This window comes from Dendropsophus ebraccatus, chromosome 3 (genome assembly GCF_027789765.1).
Source record: "Dendropsophus ebraccatus isolate aDenEbr1 chromosome 3, aDenEbr1.pat, whole genome shotgun sequence".
Taxonomy (NCBI): domain Eukaryota; kingdom Metazoa; phylum Chordata; class Amphibia; order Anura; family Hylidae; genus Dendropsophus; species Dendropsophus ebraccatus.
Genome location: NC_091456.1, coordinates 141817031 through 141834969, shown reverse-complemented (window position 1 = coordinate 141834969; position 17939 = coordinate 141817031). Strand labels below are relative to the sequence as shown.

General features: G+C 42.4%; 1 long non-coding RNA gene across 1 annotated transcript; it reads right to left on the bottom strand.

The window, feature by feature from the left end:
• Positions 1-3577: 3577 nt before the first annotated feature.
• On the bottom strand, positions 3578-15072 carry LOC138787365 (uncharacterized). The gene is made up of 4 exons (XR_011362354.1): positions 14991-15072; positions 13695-13843; positions 13527-13606; positions 3578-3686 (listed from the first exon to the last, which is right to left on the bottom strand). It is a non-coding gene; the product is annotated as an uncharacterized lncRNA (long non-coding RNA).
• Between the last annotated feature and the right edge of the window lie 2867 nt (positions 15073-17939).

Below are 17939 nucleotides of genomic sequence, written 5' to 3'. Positions count from 1 at the left end.
GTACTGTATGCATAAGGGGGGGGGGGGAAGTACTGCGGAATCTGTTGGTGCTATACAAATAAATATTATTATTATTATCATTAGAAGGGGCAAGCCAATAACACGGCAGTGGTCCTAACAGTGCACTGGAGCGAATATTACCCTGACAGAGAGAGACCAACGCTGAGTAGGAAGGTAACACACATACCTTTCTCCCCAGCGTCCCAGGTGCTATTAGGGGCTATTAGCAGTTTAGGTTTGTCTAACGTGCTGATAGTTCTTCTTTAATATTTGGGAAGGGTATTGAGTATTGTTGACTGAAGGGTATATGAGCTATCTTACGGTCAGTCAGACTTTTCTGGGTTGTGACATCATTGTGGTTTTAGGCCATCAGCTTTGGCATCATAAGGTTTACTACCCATGTTCTGTGGTATTATGCCTGCTCTCTGACATGTGAACAAGATTTATCAAGCTGTTGTATAGTAAGATTCTGGTTTTGGCTCATAGCGACCAATCAAAGGTCCACATTTCTCATATTACTTGGTAAAGTTTAACCCTTAGAGGACCGTGCCAATTTCAATTTTTGCATTTTTGTTTTTCCCTCCTTGTGCTTAAAAGGCCATAGCACTTGCATTTTTTCACCTAGAAACCCACATGAGCCCTTATTTTTTGCGCCACTAATTGTAATTGCAATGACAGGCTGAATTTTTTCATAAAGTACACTGCAAAACCAGAAAAAAATTCAAAGTGTGGTGAAATTGGAAAAAAAAACGCATTTCTTTTATTTGGGGGGGTTTTCATTTTTACGCCGTTCGCCCTGGGGTAAAAATTACTTGTTATATATGTTCCTTAAGTTGTTACGATTACAACGATATATAACTTGTATAACTTTCATTGTATCTGATGGCCTGTAAAAAATTCAAACCATTGTTAACAAATATATGTTCCTAAAAATTGCTCCATTCCCAGGCTTATAGCGCTTTTATCCTTTGGTCTATGGGGCTGTGTCAGGTGTCATTTTTTGTGCCATGATGTGTTATTTCTATCGGTACCTTGATTGCGCATATATGACTTTTTGATCACTTTTTATTACCATTTTTCTGGATTTGATGCGACCAAAAATGCGCAATTTTGCACTTTGGTATTTTTTGGCGCTTACGCTATTTACCGTGCGAGATCAGGAATGTGATTAATAAATAGTTTGGGGCGATTATGGACGCGGTGATAGCAAACATGTTTATTCATTTATTTATTTGTTTATTTTTATTTATAACCTGGGAAAAGGGGGGTGATTCTGACTTTTATTAGGGGAGGGGGCTTTTTACTAATAACCACACTTTCATTTTAACTTTTACACTTATACTAGAAGCCCCCTGGGGGACTTCTAGTATAAGTGCACTGATCTCTCATTGAGATCTGTGCTGCATAGATATGCAGCACAGATCCATGAGATAGGCACATTGATTGCTTCCGGCTGCTGCAGCCGGAAGCAATCGAGTGCCGAGCCGGGATCAGCGCCATTACGGAGCTGACCCCGGAACGGGTAAGATGTGTGGATCGCTCCGCGGTCCTCTGCACTAGACACCAGGGAACGGCTGCATTCGGTAATTGGATGCAGCTGTCAACTTTGACAGCTGCATCCGATTACTGTATTAGCGGGCACGGCGATCGGACCGTGCCTGCTAATACCTGCGGTCCCGTGCTACGAGCAGCACCCAGGACCGTGGCGGTTCAGAGCGCGGCCGCCGCGCAGCCCCGCCCTGAACACGGTGAGGCGGCCCTGGACGTACGGGTACGTCCAGGGTCGCCCAAGGGTTAAAGGGACTCTGTCACCTTCAACCCACCCTCCTCAAAACCCTAAACTAAAGTAATCTGAAAGTAGAATTAAGGATGCTGATACCAAATCTGTAATTTGTAGCTTTCTATTCCTTTGCATGTCACCATTGTAAGCCTACACACTGGGCATGTTGATGCATAGAGAGGACTACTTAGCTTTAGAATATAATGGAGAGGACTACTTAGACTCCTTCATCTGTGGGCTTATAGAAAAGGAATGCAAGAACATAGAAAGATACAAATTGCAGATATAGAATTAGCGTTGTATACTCTGATGTATAATCTACTGATAAGTTTAGCGGGTGTTTTGGAGGTGACAGAGTCCTTTTAAGTGCACAGCTCTGGGATATGGGCAATAAAAGGAAAATTACCATTATGTGCAATAACTGTTTCCTATGACGTGAATGTTTCTGTGACGTCCCTTTGTGTGTTATGGTCACAAGTTTGACCATTAGAGATGGGCGAAGCGAATTCAGAGAATCAAAATTCGCTGTGAATCGGGCCGTCAATTGCAATCCCTTTTGTTAAGGAACTTTACAAAAGAAACTAAATGGCGGCCGCACATACTTTTGTCTGGAGCATCACTGGGCAGGAAAAAAGGGATTAACCATAATTCCTAGTGCCAGTCCAATCATCTGCAGGCCCCTCTATGATGTCAACACCTCCCCCTCACCTTCTATATAAGGCGGTTTGTTTATGTAGGTGGCCAGTTGACTGTGTGTGGAGGAGAGAGCAGGATGGCAGCAGGCAGTTAGAGCAGAGCAGGGAGAGACTAACAGAGCAATTTAGGGACATTGAGGAGAATATAGAATAGGAGGGCTGATTGTGGGTGATTGGGTTTGTTGTAGCTGGCAACCCAGTGTCCAGTTTACCAAGTAACTGGGTGCCTATAGGAATTCACTGGGACCAGTGAAGACACAGTCTATATTATTCACTCAATGGGCACTGTAAACTCCTATTGAGTTATACCAATTTACTGGGATCAGAGAATTGAGGGTGCACCTTACGTAATCAGAGGTTGCACTCCGCTCCTACTGTGTTATACAAATTGGGTTTCATTACTGAACTTAGTGTGCGCCTTACGTAATCAGAGGTTGCACTCCACTCCTGTCCTGGAGGGAAAAAATTATATTACGCCACTGATCCACCATGGCTGGCTGATTTACTTTTTTTTTTTTTTTACTGGCTGATTGACATTTTTTTAAATTGTGATCTTCCGATCTTTAACACTTTTACAACAACATGGTTTAATGTAATTTGTTATGATTCATTTTGCGAATCTTAACAAGTTTGATTTTCGTCTGTTTCGCTCATCTCTCATGACCATGATGACTGTGTGAATTACCCCTGAATTGTGACATCACTGTGATTATTATTTCTGGGGTTTTTTTTATCACTGACATTATTATCTCTGTCATTGTTTATTATCAGTGTATTATGACATCACTGTTCATTATTCCTGCAATAAATGATGATCGTCCTTGAAGAAGAGAGGGAGAACACTGGTAAGTAATCTTCCTGCATGTCAGCCACATGTGCTAACAGGGTATACAGTGACGGGTTGGCATCCTGAGAATTATATAAAATGGCTGCTTAGAAATATATGTGGTGCATAAAAGATGTGAGAAGCAGTAAGTCATATTATGGTATGTGTCATAACACTTAATAAGTAGACTTGAAATAATATAAATTTATTTTTTAGGAGAAATCATTAGGTACATGGATGACTGAATGATTCATAGAGCCATAAATCACATCTCGGCCATGTGGTAGTCCAGTGCAGTTGTGAAAACACACTAACAGTTTGTACAGCCAGGGAACATATTAATGGCAGGTCACATCTTCCTCAGCTGGACAGCCCGATAAAACACCTGACAGGAAGATAAACAGCAAGAGACATGAGAAAACATAAGACTGTGAGAGAATCGCCCCACACAGCTACATTTGTGCATATCAGGGTGGGAGGGTGCACAGGGAAAATTCTCTGGGTGAAAAGTTTCTAAACTGCTTCAATCATTTTAAATTGAAATTTTCACAAAATATTTATCAGTTCTGTTATAAACATCACATTTCTTATGGCCTCATGCACATGGCTGTATTCTGGAATTATTTCTCATGGATCCAAAAACTAATGTTGATACATTTCAAAGAGGGAACGCCTGATGCCACATATAAATGGTCCATGCTGCCAGTGATGCCGTTAGAGCTTAAATTCCAGCAACGCGTTTTGGTCCCTGTACACCAGGGTGTTTATCAGGCACAAAGACTGTACAAGACTAGGTTGTAGGGATGTCTCTGATTCAGGATAACATCTGCACATGGTGTTCCTCTGTGTTTTCTCTGGGTATTTCAGTTTCTTCCCAAACTTCAAAAACATGCTAAGGTTAATTGAATTCCTATCAGTATGTTTGTGAACGGGATGGGAGTATTCCTAGGGGCAGGGATTCATATAGTAAAACCTTTGTGGAATTTGTTGAGCCAAGAATCTGCCTATATATTAGTATTCAATTATGTTTCGTTCTATTCCTGGTATATTTTGTATAAAGGGGCTGCGAGGTTACATATATATATATATATATATATATATATATTTATATATATATATATATATATATATATATATATATATATTTAGCAAGGTTTGTTGGAAAAAAAAGGTCCCAAGGTCCCACCTTGACCAGTTCTCACTCTCAACACTGTTTCAAGTAAACAACTATAGCTAGAGGGGGCTGGAGGGGGATTTTAAATCATTTAGGCCAAAATATAATATATTGCAGCTGAAATTACAAATTTATAAAGCATTTGTTTAAGTGAATGTACCATTAGCACATTTGCTTTAAGTTTTACACATGGATAGAACAGCGCCAGCCGGTGCCCCTGTTCTCTGAACCGCAACGCGGTTCCCGCATACGGCACCATTCTTTTCTCGGGTACAAGCCGGGCGTGAAGCACTGGACCTGCCCCCAGTGGGTGGAAACCCTGCCCCTCTATGATGCGGCTCCATTGATCCTTCCCCCTGCCAGCGCTGCTCTATCCATGTGTAAAACTTAAAGCAAGTATACTGATACATTCGCTTTAATGAATTTGTCTAACTACTTTGTATTTTCACATAAAACCAACATATAACATGCTAGTCTTCCCCCCATAGAGGTAAAGGGATTGTCCCACCATTAACACTTATCCTCTATCCAAATGTTAAAGTTCCCCTCCCTTATGATCTCGGGATCTCAAGTCTCCCATTCAGTGGCGTAGCTAATGTCTCCTGGGCCCTGGTGAGAGAGGCCAACTTGGGCCCCCCCCTCCTTTCACGACCAAGTGATGCAATTGGTGTGTGTGTGTATATATATATATATATATATATATATATATATATATATATACACACCAAGACAGATATTACCAATAACACCAGCATATTAGAAGAGAAAACAGAAAAAAAGGAAAAAATTGGTCAGCTCTCCTAGAACACTGTTCACACTAGGCAGGAGCACGTTGCCATGGCTGAAAATGCAAACAAACAAAAACACAGAAAAATGCAACAGCAAGATACAGACCCACCATAGACATGAAAATAATTAAAAGCAGCCCCCCCAACTGCCCAAAAAATTCCCACAAAAATAATGAGTCTCTTGGTTACTATTTGCAAACAGCGTAAACTGCCTCACCACGATAAGGTGGACTCATATCGAGGCAGACCCTACACTGTATGTACACTATGGCCTCTCCATGGCGTATAATACGCCTATGCTCTGGGCATGCAAGATCCGTCTAATACCTGCAAAATAATTGCATCACCTGGGTGAGACAGGTAAAGTGCACGACCAAATAGAGGCAGCCACTCCCCCCAACTGGAACACAGAAAAAAAAGGAAAAAATTGGTCAGCTCTCCTAGAACACTGTTCACACTAGGCAGGAGCACGTTGCCATGGCTGAAAATGCAAACACACAAAAACACAGAAAAATGCAACAGCTCACCGCAACAGCAAGATACCATAGACATGAAAATAATTAATTATCGTGGTGAGGCAGTTTACGCTGTTTGCAAATAGTAACCAAGAGACTCATTATTTTTGTGGGAATTTTTTGGGCAGTTGGGGGGGCTGCTTTTAATTATTTTCATGTCTATGGTGGGTCTGTATCTTGCTGTTGCGGTGAGCTGTTGCATTTTTCTGTGTTTTTGTGTATTAGAAGAGAAAGTATTATCACCGTACATATTACCGCCATACTGTTACCGACCAAATCCTGTATACTGAGACCAATATTACCAGTAATACCAGTGTATAGGAAGGAAATGTTACCGCCACACCACAACCACTACCATCACCACCATATTGTTACTGACCAAATCCAGTATACTAAATCACCTCATCCAGTCATATAGAGGTGGCCCGAGCTCTACACAGGTTCTATATACCATATACATTACAGTGCAGTTATATCAGGTGACTCACAGGAGACGTCTTCTCTGATCGGAGTTCTTTCCTTTTCATCTTCTCCATCCGTCCTGGGCCGTTATGAGAACTTCTCTGAGCCACGAATCCACGGAATCTGCCAGACAGACATATTAGTCTCTTCACACTGGCACCATCCTCATCTCTATACTAACTGCACATCTGTATTGGCCCCTTTACACCCTCATTTAGTGGGTAGCCCTGACTCTATGTGACCCCCTAATAATACATGCCCCCCTCTGTGTATTCCCTCTCTCCCTATGTTGCCCCCCCAAATAGATGGCCCCTCTCCCCCCATGTTGCCCTCCTTATAGATGGCCCCCTCTCCCCCCACCCTCCCTTATAGATGGCCTCCTCTCCCCCCTCCATATAGATGGCCCCCTCTACCCCCTCCCTTATAGATGGCCTCCTCTCCCCCTCCTTATAGATGGCCCCCTCTACCCCCTCCCTTATAGATGGCCCCCTCTCTCCTCACCCTCCCTTATGGATGGTCCCCTCTCCCCCCACCCTCCCTTATAGATGGCCCCCTCTCCCCCCACCCTCCCTTATAGATGGTCCCCTTTCCCCCCCTTCCCTTATAGATGGTCCCCTTTCCCCCTCCCTTATAGATGGTCCCTCTTTCCCCCCCACCCTCATAGATGGCCCCTCTTCCCCCCCCCACCCTCATAGATGGTCCCCTTTCCCCCCACCCTCATAGATGCCCCCCTTTACCCCACCCTCATAGATGCCCCCCTCCTTCCCCCCACCCTCATAGGTGCCCCCTCTTCCCCCCCACCCTCATAGATGCCCCCCTCTTCCCCCCCACCCTCATAGATGCCACCCCTCTTTCCCCCCACCCTCATAGATGCCCCCCCTCTTTCCCCCCACCCTCATAGATGCCCCCCTCTTTCCCCCCACCCTGCAGGCTGATAAAAAAACGAAACAAAACAAAACCGGAAGTCAGGGCCCAAGGCGCGCAGGGAGCTCTGGGATGCGAGCGCTGCCGGGGATAAGACGTGACACCCCCGGCAGCCGCGCAGCAGCCGGGGGAAGACGGAGCCGGACTCTTGTGACCGCAAGCAAAATAATGCTTGCGGTCACAAGAGTGATTGACCGGGAGGGCTTCGTGGCGGGCCACACCACTTCTCCCATTGGAATAAAGTGGTGGTCATGCATGCACACAGCCGCCCCATTCATTGTCTATATGGCTGGCTGACATAGCCAAGAGCTGTACTCTTGGCCACCAATTCTTTCCAATAAAAGGCCGAATTCTTAAAATCACAGGACATCACTCTACCAGCAGTTCATACTCCTATTCTCTATTCTATAGATAGAGGATAAATTTAGTGGGACACCTCTTCAAGTAGCAGTAGTCTTACAGCCTGAAACCAATAATCAGGGGGAGTTACTGTATTGGGTGTATAATAAAAGCATACAGTAAGTGCCCTGCATTAGAAAGAAAAAAAAACAATAATGTTTGGTATTTGGTACAAGTATTTGGTACAAAATTGAATGGGTTTTCCAGTTGCTTTGTAAAAAAATCCCAGGAGAAAGGAATGGTTGTAAAAAAATAAATAAATCAATGCATATATATATATATATATATATATATATATATATATATATATATATACACAAACTCACCCTTGCACTTGTTTTCAGTACAGCACTGTTGCAACCCTGACTGATCTTTGCCCACTTTTTATACAACTGCCCAGAAAAGTTATGTAATACTAATAATTCTGTAAGTTTTGTATTGATCAATCTCATATTATATCTGTATAGAAATTGAAGCTTTATTTTTCTGTTTCACATTTGTCAGTTATAAATGATAACATTTTAGTTCTATGCATCCACCACTAGGGGGAGTTATTTAGCTCACTGAAGACATATTTCTTAATATGTTCAAAGGAAGCTGTATAAATGTAACTTCAGTAAGCTCCTGGTACTGATGGCTGCAAAGAGACATTGGTGAACTTGGTCTTCCATCTGTTATATTCCTGGGTTCATCCTCTTGCTGCTTCCATTTTGCTTTTTCTGTGGCGCCTCCTGTAGTTTTATACTGAATTCATTACTTTCTTCTCAGTAGCACAGTGGGATTTAAATGCTAGGAAAATAAGGTCAGATATTTTAAGCACAAACTATACCAATGGATCTGGACCTGTGAAAAGGGCAGTACAAAGTCATCTTGTCTCAAGAAGTAAAAAAAATCATTCTGTGATATTTTCATTAAATTTGATAGTCTGGCTTATAAGAATTAGCAAGATATTTACTTCTCTAACTTACTACATAATGTTAAATGATGCGTTACTACATGAATGTCTCTTGTAATTTAAAATGTAAACAGATGGTTGCCGAAAATCCAGGCTTTTTGCTTCAAATATTTACTTCTAGGCTTTGCATTACGACATCTCTACACAGGTGTAAAGGGTAAATTTTGCAGTTTTCATACCTTATTTTATATAACACGTCATGGCGCTTGCTTCGGTGAAAAGTAGAGATGAGCGAACCAGGTTCGGGTTCGAGTCCATCCAAACGATCGGCATTTGATTAGCTGGGGCTGCAGAACTTGGATAAAGCTCTAAGGTTGTCTGGAAAACATGGATACAGCCAATGACTATATCCATGTTTTCCACATAGCCTTAGGGCTTTATCCAACTTCAGCAGCCACCGCTAATCAAATGCCGAAAGTTTGGGTTCGGATGGACTCGAGCATGCTCAAGGTTTGCTCATCTCTAGTAAAAAGTGATCTTTTATCATCTGCGGATCTGCTACCTGGGAGGGGCCCTTAGCCACTGCCACATAGCCACCATAGGTTTCCGCCCCTCTGTGACATCATCGACGCATAGGCACCGTCCTCTCTGTAGCCATTGGTATGGGCCGACCTAGAGGGGGTGGGGTCTATACATTTAGACTGTCTTGTTCCAATGGCCGTTAAGGAAGCAGGCCCTAGACTGCTATGACGTACCAGAGGGGCGGGGTCTATGGGCCAGTTATGGGTGGGGCTAAGTGGCGCTTTGGTCAAGAAGCCCCGCCCAGGAAGCACAATTTGCAGATGATTAAAGATTACTTTTAACTGGAACAAGCACTATGACGTATGATAGAAAATAAGGTATGAAAAGTGCAAAATTTACCCTTTACACCTGTGTAGAGAAGTCAGAATGCAAAAAGGGGGTGACAGTGTAACTTTAACTGTAGGTTTTACTACTTTTCTGCAGGGTCATACTTGTACCTGTGTACAGTGTACCTGTACTTTAAAAAAACAACAACAACCTGCATGGTTTTGTTACATTAACCCTTCAGAGTGGTGACAAGGTGATTTTAGTGCTCTCACTGATGTTACTGGGCCCCTGAGATTACCCTCAATGGTGCACAGCTATTTCTCTTTCTCTTCATTTCAGGGGGGTGGGCTTTTTGCAAAGGGTTCTCACACGGGACTGCAGTGAGTCTGTAAAGTGCTATGTGAGCAGAAAGGAAAGAAATAGCTTTATGACAGCAAGAAATGTGTTACACTAAGCACCGTACTGCTGCTGGTGATCATAACAATCCTGCAGACTTAGGCCACGTTCACATGGTGTATAACAACGACCAGTTACTGAAGATCATTCCAGCCTTCTGGTGAATTCGGATGCAGGCACACCCGTGTGCGCCCGCATGCCAAATCACCGTTGCACAGAATGGAAAGTGCGGCCAGAGGCGCACACTCTATTGTGTGAACTGACATGTTCTGTGCGGCCACAGAAAACTGACATGTCATTTCTTCGTGCAGCCAGAATCCTATCCGGAGCGCATACTATGGGGGAGATTTATCAAACTGGTGTAAAGTAGAATAGTCTTAGTTGCCCCTAGCAACCAATCGGATTTCACCGTTCATTCCTCACAGATTCTTTAGAAAATGAAAGGTGGAATCTGATTGGTTGCTAGGGGCAACTGAGCTAATTCTACTTTACACCAGTGTGATAAACCTCCCTCTATGTGTATACGGGATTTCATTAATTCCAATGCAATGTATGTTTAGCATAAATCACTTTGCAACAACAGCCGTGATTTATGCTAAACATACATTGTGTGAATATGACCTAAAGAGGTGGGGTGGCAATTACATTCTAGAGGCAGCACTGTCTACATACAGTAGTACTAACAATGCTATTTAAACAAGGGCTATTGGTGTCTCTATAACCAGACATGGACTGAGCCTAACAACACAAAGTAGACTGCACATCGCAGGGCCCAAAAAAGAGGGGTTTTTTTCTAAGGTAAGGAGTACAGATGAGCAAACCGGGTTCGGGTTTGAGTCGATCCGAACCTGAACGTTCAGTATTTGATTAGCTGGGGCTGCTAAACTTGGATAAAGCTCTAAGGTTGTCTGGAAAACATGGATACAGCCAATGATTATATCCATGATTTCCACATTTCCACATAAGTGATTTACAAATATATTAGAAAATCATGTTGGATATTAAGTGGAAGGAAAATTGTTTAAAATAATAGTGACCATCAGGCTGATCACAATGCCATACCTGAGGACTACTTGTCACAGTGGTGACATGGCTCAGCAGATGAATGTTGAGTTTATTTCATACCATGCAGTAGACGTTATTCCTTATGTAAATCCCCATTTGTGTTCTAAGCTCTGGCAAGTCCAGGGAGCATTTCCCGTCCACACAATGATTGACAGATTCCACTCTCTGAGTGTGTATACAGGTGAAGCTACCAATAACTCTATGTGGGCAGGGAACCTGGGCCTTTGACGCACTAACATTGTGAAACACAACACAAGCAAAGATTTATATAAGAAGCAAACATCTATCTTCTTAGCTGCTCTTTATGAATCACATGATGTGATTCATAAGCGCTTTCTACGTGTAATCACAAAAACTATGGTTTGATTCTAATCAAGTGATCACCAGTGTAAACATCGCCGGTGATCAACTGATCATTTGCTTGTCCCTGATTTCGGCTTTTATGTGGCTATAAAAATAATTTTGTGTTCTAGAGATTAACGTAAAATGTTATGTATGAATGAAGTCCATCACGATCGTTATAAAGCTATGTTCACACAATGTAAAATAAAAGTTAAAATATAGGCGTAATTTTGCGGAAAGAATACGGCTGTATTTTCAATATAATAATGCGCTCCACTGAAGTCAATGAGAAATCATCAGGCAGTGCACACACTGTATAGAATAACAGTCTTATTTAACTATAACCATTTTTCATTTGTTCCCACATTGTTTTATTTTCATTCAAATTATGACCGCACTTTGCTTATATGTTACTGTGTGTAAACCTAGCCTTAGACAGTACATCCGCACAGTGGATTTATGGTCTACACGAAAATATAGTTGTAGATGACAGTTGTAGATCTAAATTGTACATAGGTTAATATGTCTTGACTGCAACCATTCCTAGATATATATTGGGCATCCAAAGGATCAGATACAGGTTATTGAAGATCACAGCTGGCATTAGAAAAGACAAGGAGGATCAGGCAAAGTTTTTCTTTTACGTATTGAACTTACTGCCGTCTTTCGCTGCCATTGCAGTTGGTATTTTTGGAAATCCCATCCATGGCTTTGATAAGCGTACAAGCATCAGATTATCAAAAACAATGAGAGAGGTTCTAACTTTGCATGAACATACAGTAAGCAGGAATGCCCCAAATGTCACCTGTCTTCTGCTTCCCTATTTCATACTTCATGGAAAAGAGAAGAGGAATCCTTTATTTTGAATTATAGAAGTTACTTTTCCCTTAAATCCCTAGCTTTGCTTATTTCATAGACACCACCATAACAATAACGCTTCCAGTAATTGTATATATAGCCTGTGGCAAAACACTTAAATGCATCAACATATACATGAGGAGGCCCATGTGTATAAAGAGGTCTTATTTAGGGTCTTCTTTGGTAGGGGGAGACCATATATTGGTAAATAATAACCGATTTTAAATGCCAGGAGCTGATGCCAATTTTTCAGTTCTTAGAACAGTGAAGATGGCTCTACATGCAGAAATCTACCTCCAAAAATGACCGTATGATAGAAAAATAGAAAAAAAAATCATTAACCTCTCCTGGAAATATTATGAGCCGTAATGATGGAGCAATTTTCCATTCATAACTTCCAGGAACCGTAATGTTTTCCTTTTCCATCCACATAGCCAATTGTTTGTGGGGCAAGTTGTACTTTGTAATGGCAGCATTGTAGGGTTTATATAACTTATTAATCAATTTTGTAAAAAAAAAAATTTGCAAAGTTGTCCCCAATTCAGTTCAAAATATATATATAATTTTAATCTCTACGTTAGTATATTAATATGTAATTCATTTTTTAGAAGTTTTACCACTTGAAAGAAATTGTGCCGCCACATTCCAAGACCCTTTTTTTTATTTTCCAGCATTTTGAGGTACATATTACTTTTTGATTGCTTTCTTTTCTGTTTTTCCAGAGACAAATCAACAAAATAAAGAAATATATAATTTACAGTGCAGGACAAATGATTCTATGATTTTATAGTTTGGGTCATTGCAGTTGCAACTACAGAAAATGCATACATTAATGCATACAAAAAAAATGTGAGCGCAAGATCAGGACTTTTTTATTACAAATCTTTTTTTTTGCCGGACAGGCATACTGATTTGACAGATATGGGGCCCTGAAAACCCATTGGTAGTAGACCATTGTGTCATCAGGGTGCGGATGGGGTGACAGATCCCCAAAAACTCACTTGATTATTTAAGAGGTTAAACTGTTAGCAGTAGATTCCTTTGTTCCTGATAGCTGAAACAAGTGCCTGGCTGTCATGCCAGCAAAATATGCCAGGATACCTGACACAGAAGACCCATGGCAGGCTACTCTACCCCACCATTAAAAAAAAAAACAATTTATGGACATTACTGTTATGGGACGTATGGAATCATAATAGCTGCCATAAAGGTTAAGGAAGTCGCTACTGTACCTCTGTATATGTCTAATTTCACAGACACATACAGGCTTTTCTGCCAGAATCCATATAAAACTGACAGAATAAAGTTGTTTCTTCCTTCTGACTCAGGTTTAGGTTCAGGTTCAGGTTTACAGAGGTACAGTATTCTCCTCTAGCAGAAATACACTGTTAAACATAGAGCACTCAATGAAGTCTGTACAACAGTGCCCAGAGGCATGCAGCTCTGTGCATAGGAGACATACAGGAACTGTGCCAATGAGCCCTAATAGTCAGAGCTGGCACTGCTAGACATTCCACTGTATTGTTATAATGGGTGTTAGTTATAACAGTCTTCTTACCAGCTGTACGTATACCAGCTGCCACAGCTCTCTTCTCCTATTGCCATCCACTACTATGAAGACAGCAGACACTGGGACACCTTGAAAGAGGGTTACAGCACATATTTAGTTATACTGGTTTCCCATACATCAGATCCACCAGCTCAGTTATATTATGGTAAAACTTACCCCAGTCAATGTATTAGTTGTTATCGGTTGTTTGCACCAGTTTGTACTATCAAAGGTTTAGAGGCAGATTGAGAAACTTGCATGTTCTCCTATCTGGCTTGTGTACCAGTCTGGCAATGCAATTGAACTGCTGGATACCACAAACAAACCTATTGGGAATAAGAGGGTTGGTTGTAGCATCAGTTTTCCTCCAGTGTTTTCATAGCACGCCAGGGGGAAACTATACTGGACTGATGCACAGATGGGAACAGGCCTTTAAATGCTATGTGTCCCTTGTGTACTATAAGTGGGTAAATGTAATAAGCATGTGTGGATTAGGACTTATATAAACTGCTACATCTAAAGGGCTGAATCAAGGTCTGTGGAGGTCCCTGGGTAAGGCATTGTAAAAAAAAATATATATATATATTTTTTACATTTTACATGTCCAAAAATGAGCCAAACATAGGAAGTATAGAACACAACTATATAAGAAAAAATATATGCAGCAGGATAGTTATAACAATATCTCAATATTACTAGTAACATGCTACTATATATATATATATATATATATATATATATATATACTGTCCTTTAATTATGATTTGTTCCTGGCTTTGAATTCAGTAATTACAATAAAAAGAACTGAATGTGTGAACATGTAGCCTAAAGCTTTAGGAGACAGATAGTATTAAAGTTACTGCAGCTGTATGGAATAGAACTACATCTTGTCAGTAGCGCCACAAAAAAAGGCCCAATGTCACCCAGTCCCTATAAGGCTATGTTCACACAATGTTTTTTCAGATCCGTTTAAAATGACGTCTATCATTTTGAGTCTAAAATAACGGACGTCATTTAGCAGCTTTGCCTCCCCTTAGTGCAATGACTGGTGTTGGTACATTGTTCTAGTTTGGATTGCTCTTTGGGTGTGACTTAATTGAAAAGTCCATTGAAATTCATAGTAAAAAGGGAGAAAGAACAGTGACAAAAGAAAAACTGTGTGTGAACAACTACTAAAAAACGTCTGCTGTTTGCAAAAGACGCCCGTAAATAATGATCATGTTCATTATTTTGACATCTGCGGCAAAACCGTTCGTTATTTAATATACTGGGCATTGGACGTCCATCTTCCCATTGACTTTAATGCACTGCCATTGCAGTCAGTTAAATTGCAGCAAAAACTGACTTTTTAAAAATATTTTTGACGTTGTGTGAACATAGCCTAACAATGTAGAACAAAATGCAAAACTATTGTATAAATCATCAATTTTTGTAAATCAAATTTGAAATATGCCATTGAAAATGCCATCTTACCTGCATTTTTACTGATACATTTTAGTACATGCATTTTTGGTGGTGTTTCTTTCAGCAGTGTTTTCCCACATGGCTGTATCCATACAAGGTGTTCAAGTGTATTTTTACTCAGCTGATTTAAAATACAAGTTGTAAAAAAAAGTGAGACATGTCACGTAATACAAGAAATTCAGGAAAAAAACATGCCAAAAATTGACAGTAAAATAAAAAACACTTATGAAATGTGTGTATTTCTCATTCCTGTTTCCATTTAAATCAACATTTGTGATTTTCAGCCTTGATACATTGTGGGTACACACCCCAGCAAATCAAGTGATTCATAGATCATGTGACTCAATGATTTGTGCTTTGTGTAAAATATGTCATATATAAAACACCACACAAAAAAATCCACAATGCCAGAAAAATGGTACAAACTCCCTGATAAAAACAACATTCATACAGCATGATGTATTTAGGGAAAAAAGTGAAACAAAACGCCACAAAAAATATTATGTTAGTTTTCTATTGAAAGAAAATACAAAAAAAAAAAAAGCACCGCTATGGTTATGTTCTCCTAACTTCTTTTTCTGGCTGAGGCCAAATAACAGCCGTTATTTCATAATTACAGCCGTCATTTGTACAATAATGGCTGTTATTTGGCCTCAAACAGCCAAAAAAGACGTTGTGGGAACATAACCAAAAAGTGATGTTTTTTCAGTGAATATAAGGCTATATTCACACACAGTAAAGTAAAAACAAACTACAGCCAAAAATAAGGATATACAGATTTTTTTCTTATCTAATAATGTGCCACATTAAAGTCTATGGAAATAAGCGCCTGCGCACACATTGTGAAAAAAAACTATACATTTGTTCTTGAACCCTACACATTGGCCTTTGGTCCCACAAAATTCAGGATTATTGGGTCCAGATAATTACATCCAGATTATTAGATAATATTAGATATTGATGCACCAATTTACACACAGGGATATTTTACAATAAAGACAATTACTGTATATTACCTATTATGGCAATACCACTTTGTACTATTCCTTATAATGGGATGGGATTTCATGTGGTTATTATGGTGATTGGATCAGAACCTTTTTTAGAATATATTTCCATGATTTTTCTCCATCACTACAATCTGCTTCCATGGACTATAATAGGGGCGTTTCGGGCGGCAGCCCGGGGCCCTGAGCTCCTGGGGGGCCCATGACCACCCAAAAAGACTTATACTTTCAGTGATGTATTGTCTCCTGGCTACACTTTCGCCATGATTTGCAACAATCACAGTTTTTTTATGGCAATTTTGCACAAATCAGGACATCATGACATTATCTGTCCTGTACTATGAACGCCAGGCTAGTGCTGCCATAGTTACAGTGGGGTGGGGGGGCCCAGGCTTGGTGAACAGCCCGGGGCCTATGGTAAAGTTAATCCGCCCCTGAACATCTGACATTTCCCCATAAATTATCATATGTGGAGAAGTGAAGTTACACCTTTCCAGGGATCATCTGCCATCATTCTGTTTCTTCATATTAAGATGTATGTAACATGAGCTGTTTCTGCCCCCTGAGTCCAGGAACATGCCCCTTACCTGTGTCTTCACCAGCTTCTTCCACCAGCAGGCAGGGTGAGGGGCTGCAGCACATACATGTGGGATCCTGTGGCCACCAGCAGGCTGGGTGAGGGGCTGCAGCACATACATGTGGGATCCTGTGGCCACCAGCAGGCAGGGTGAGGGGCTGCAGCACATACATGTGGGATCCTGTGGCCACCAGCAGGCAGGGTGAGGGGGTGCAGCACATATATGTGGGATCCTGTGGCCACCAGCAGGCTGGGTGAGGGGGTGCAGCACATACATGTGGGATCCTGTGGCCACCAGCAGGCAGGGTGAGGGGCTGCAGCACATACATGTGGGATCCTGTGGCCACCAGCAGGCAGGGTGAGGGGGTGCAGCACATATATGTGGGATCCTGTGGCCACCAGCAGGCTGGGTGAGGGGCTGCAGCACATACATGTGGGATCCTGTGGCCACCAGCAGGCAGGGTGAGGGGCTGCAGCACATACATGTGGGATCCTGTGGCCACCAGCAGGCAGGGTGAGGGGCTGCAGCACATACATGTGGGATCCTGTGGCCACCAGCAGGCAGGGTGAGGGGGTGCAGCACATACATGTGGGATCCTGTGGCCACCAGCAGGCAGGGTGAGGGGGTGCAGCACATACATGTGGGATCCTGTGGCCACCAGCAGGCAGGGTGAGGGGGTGCAGCACATACATGTGGGATCCTGTGGCCACCAGCAGGCAGGGTGAGGGGCTGCATCACATACATGTGGGATCCTGTGGCCACCAGCAGGCTGGGTGAGGGGGTGCAGCACATACATGTGGGATCCTGTGGCCACCAGCAGGCAGGGTGAGGGGGTGCAGCACATACATGTGGGATCCTGTGGCCACCAGCAGGCAGGGTGAGGGGCTGCAGAACATACATGTGGGATCCTGTGGCCACCAGCAGGCTGGGTGAGGGGCTGCAGCACATACATGTGGGATCCTGTGGCCACCAGCAGGCAGGGTGAGGGGGTGCAGCACATACATGTGGGATCCTGTGGCCACCAGCAGGCTGGGTGAGGGGGTGCAGCACATACATGTGGGATCCTGTGGCCACCAGCAGGCAGGGTGAGGGGGTGCAGCACATACATGTGGGATCCTGTGGCCACCAGCAGGCAGGGTGAGGGGGTGCAGCACATACATGTGGGATCCTGTGGCCACCAGCAGGCAGGGTGAGGGGCTGCAGCACATACATGTGGGATCCTGTGGCCACCAGCAGGCTGGGTGAGGGGGTGCAGCACATATATGTGGGATCCTGTGGCCACCAGCAGGCAGGGTGAGGGGGTGCAGCACATACATGTGGGATCCTGTGGCCACCAGCAGGCTGGGTGAGGGGGTGCAGCACATACATGTGGG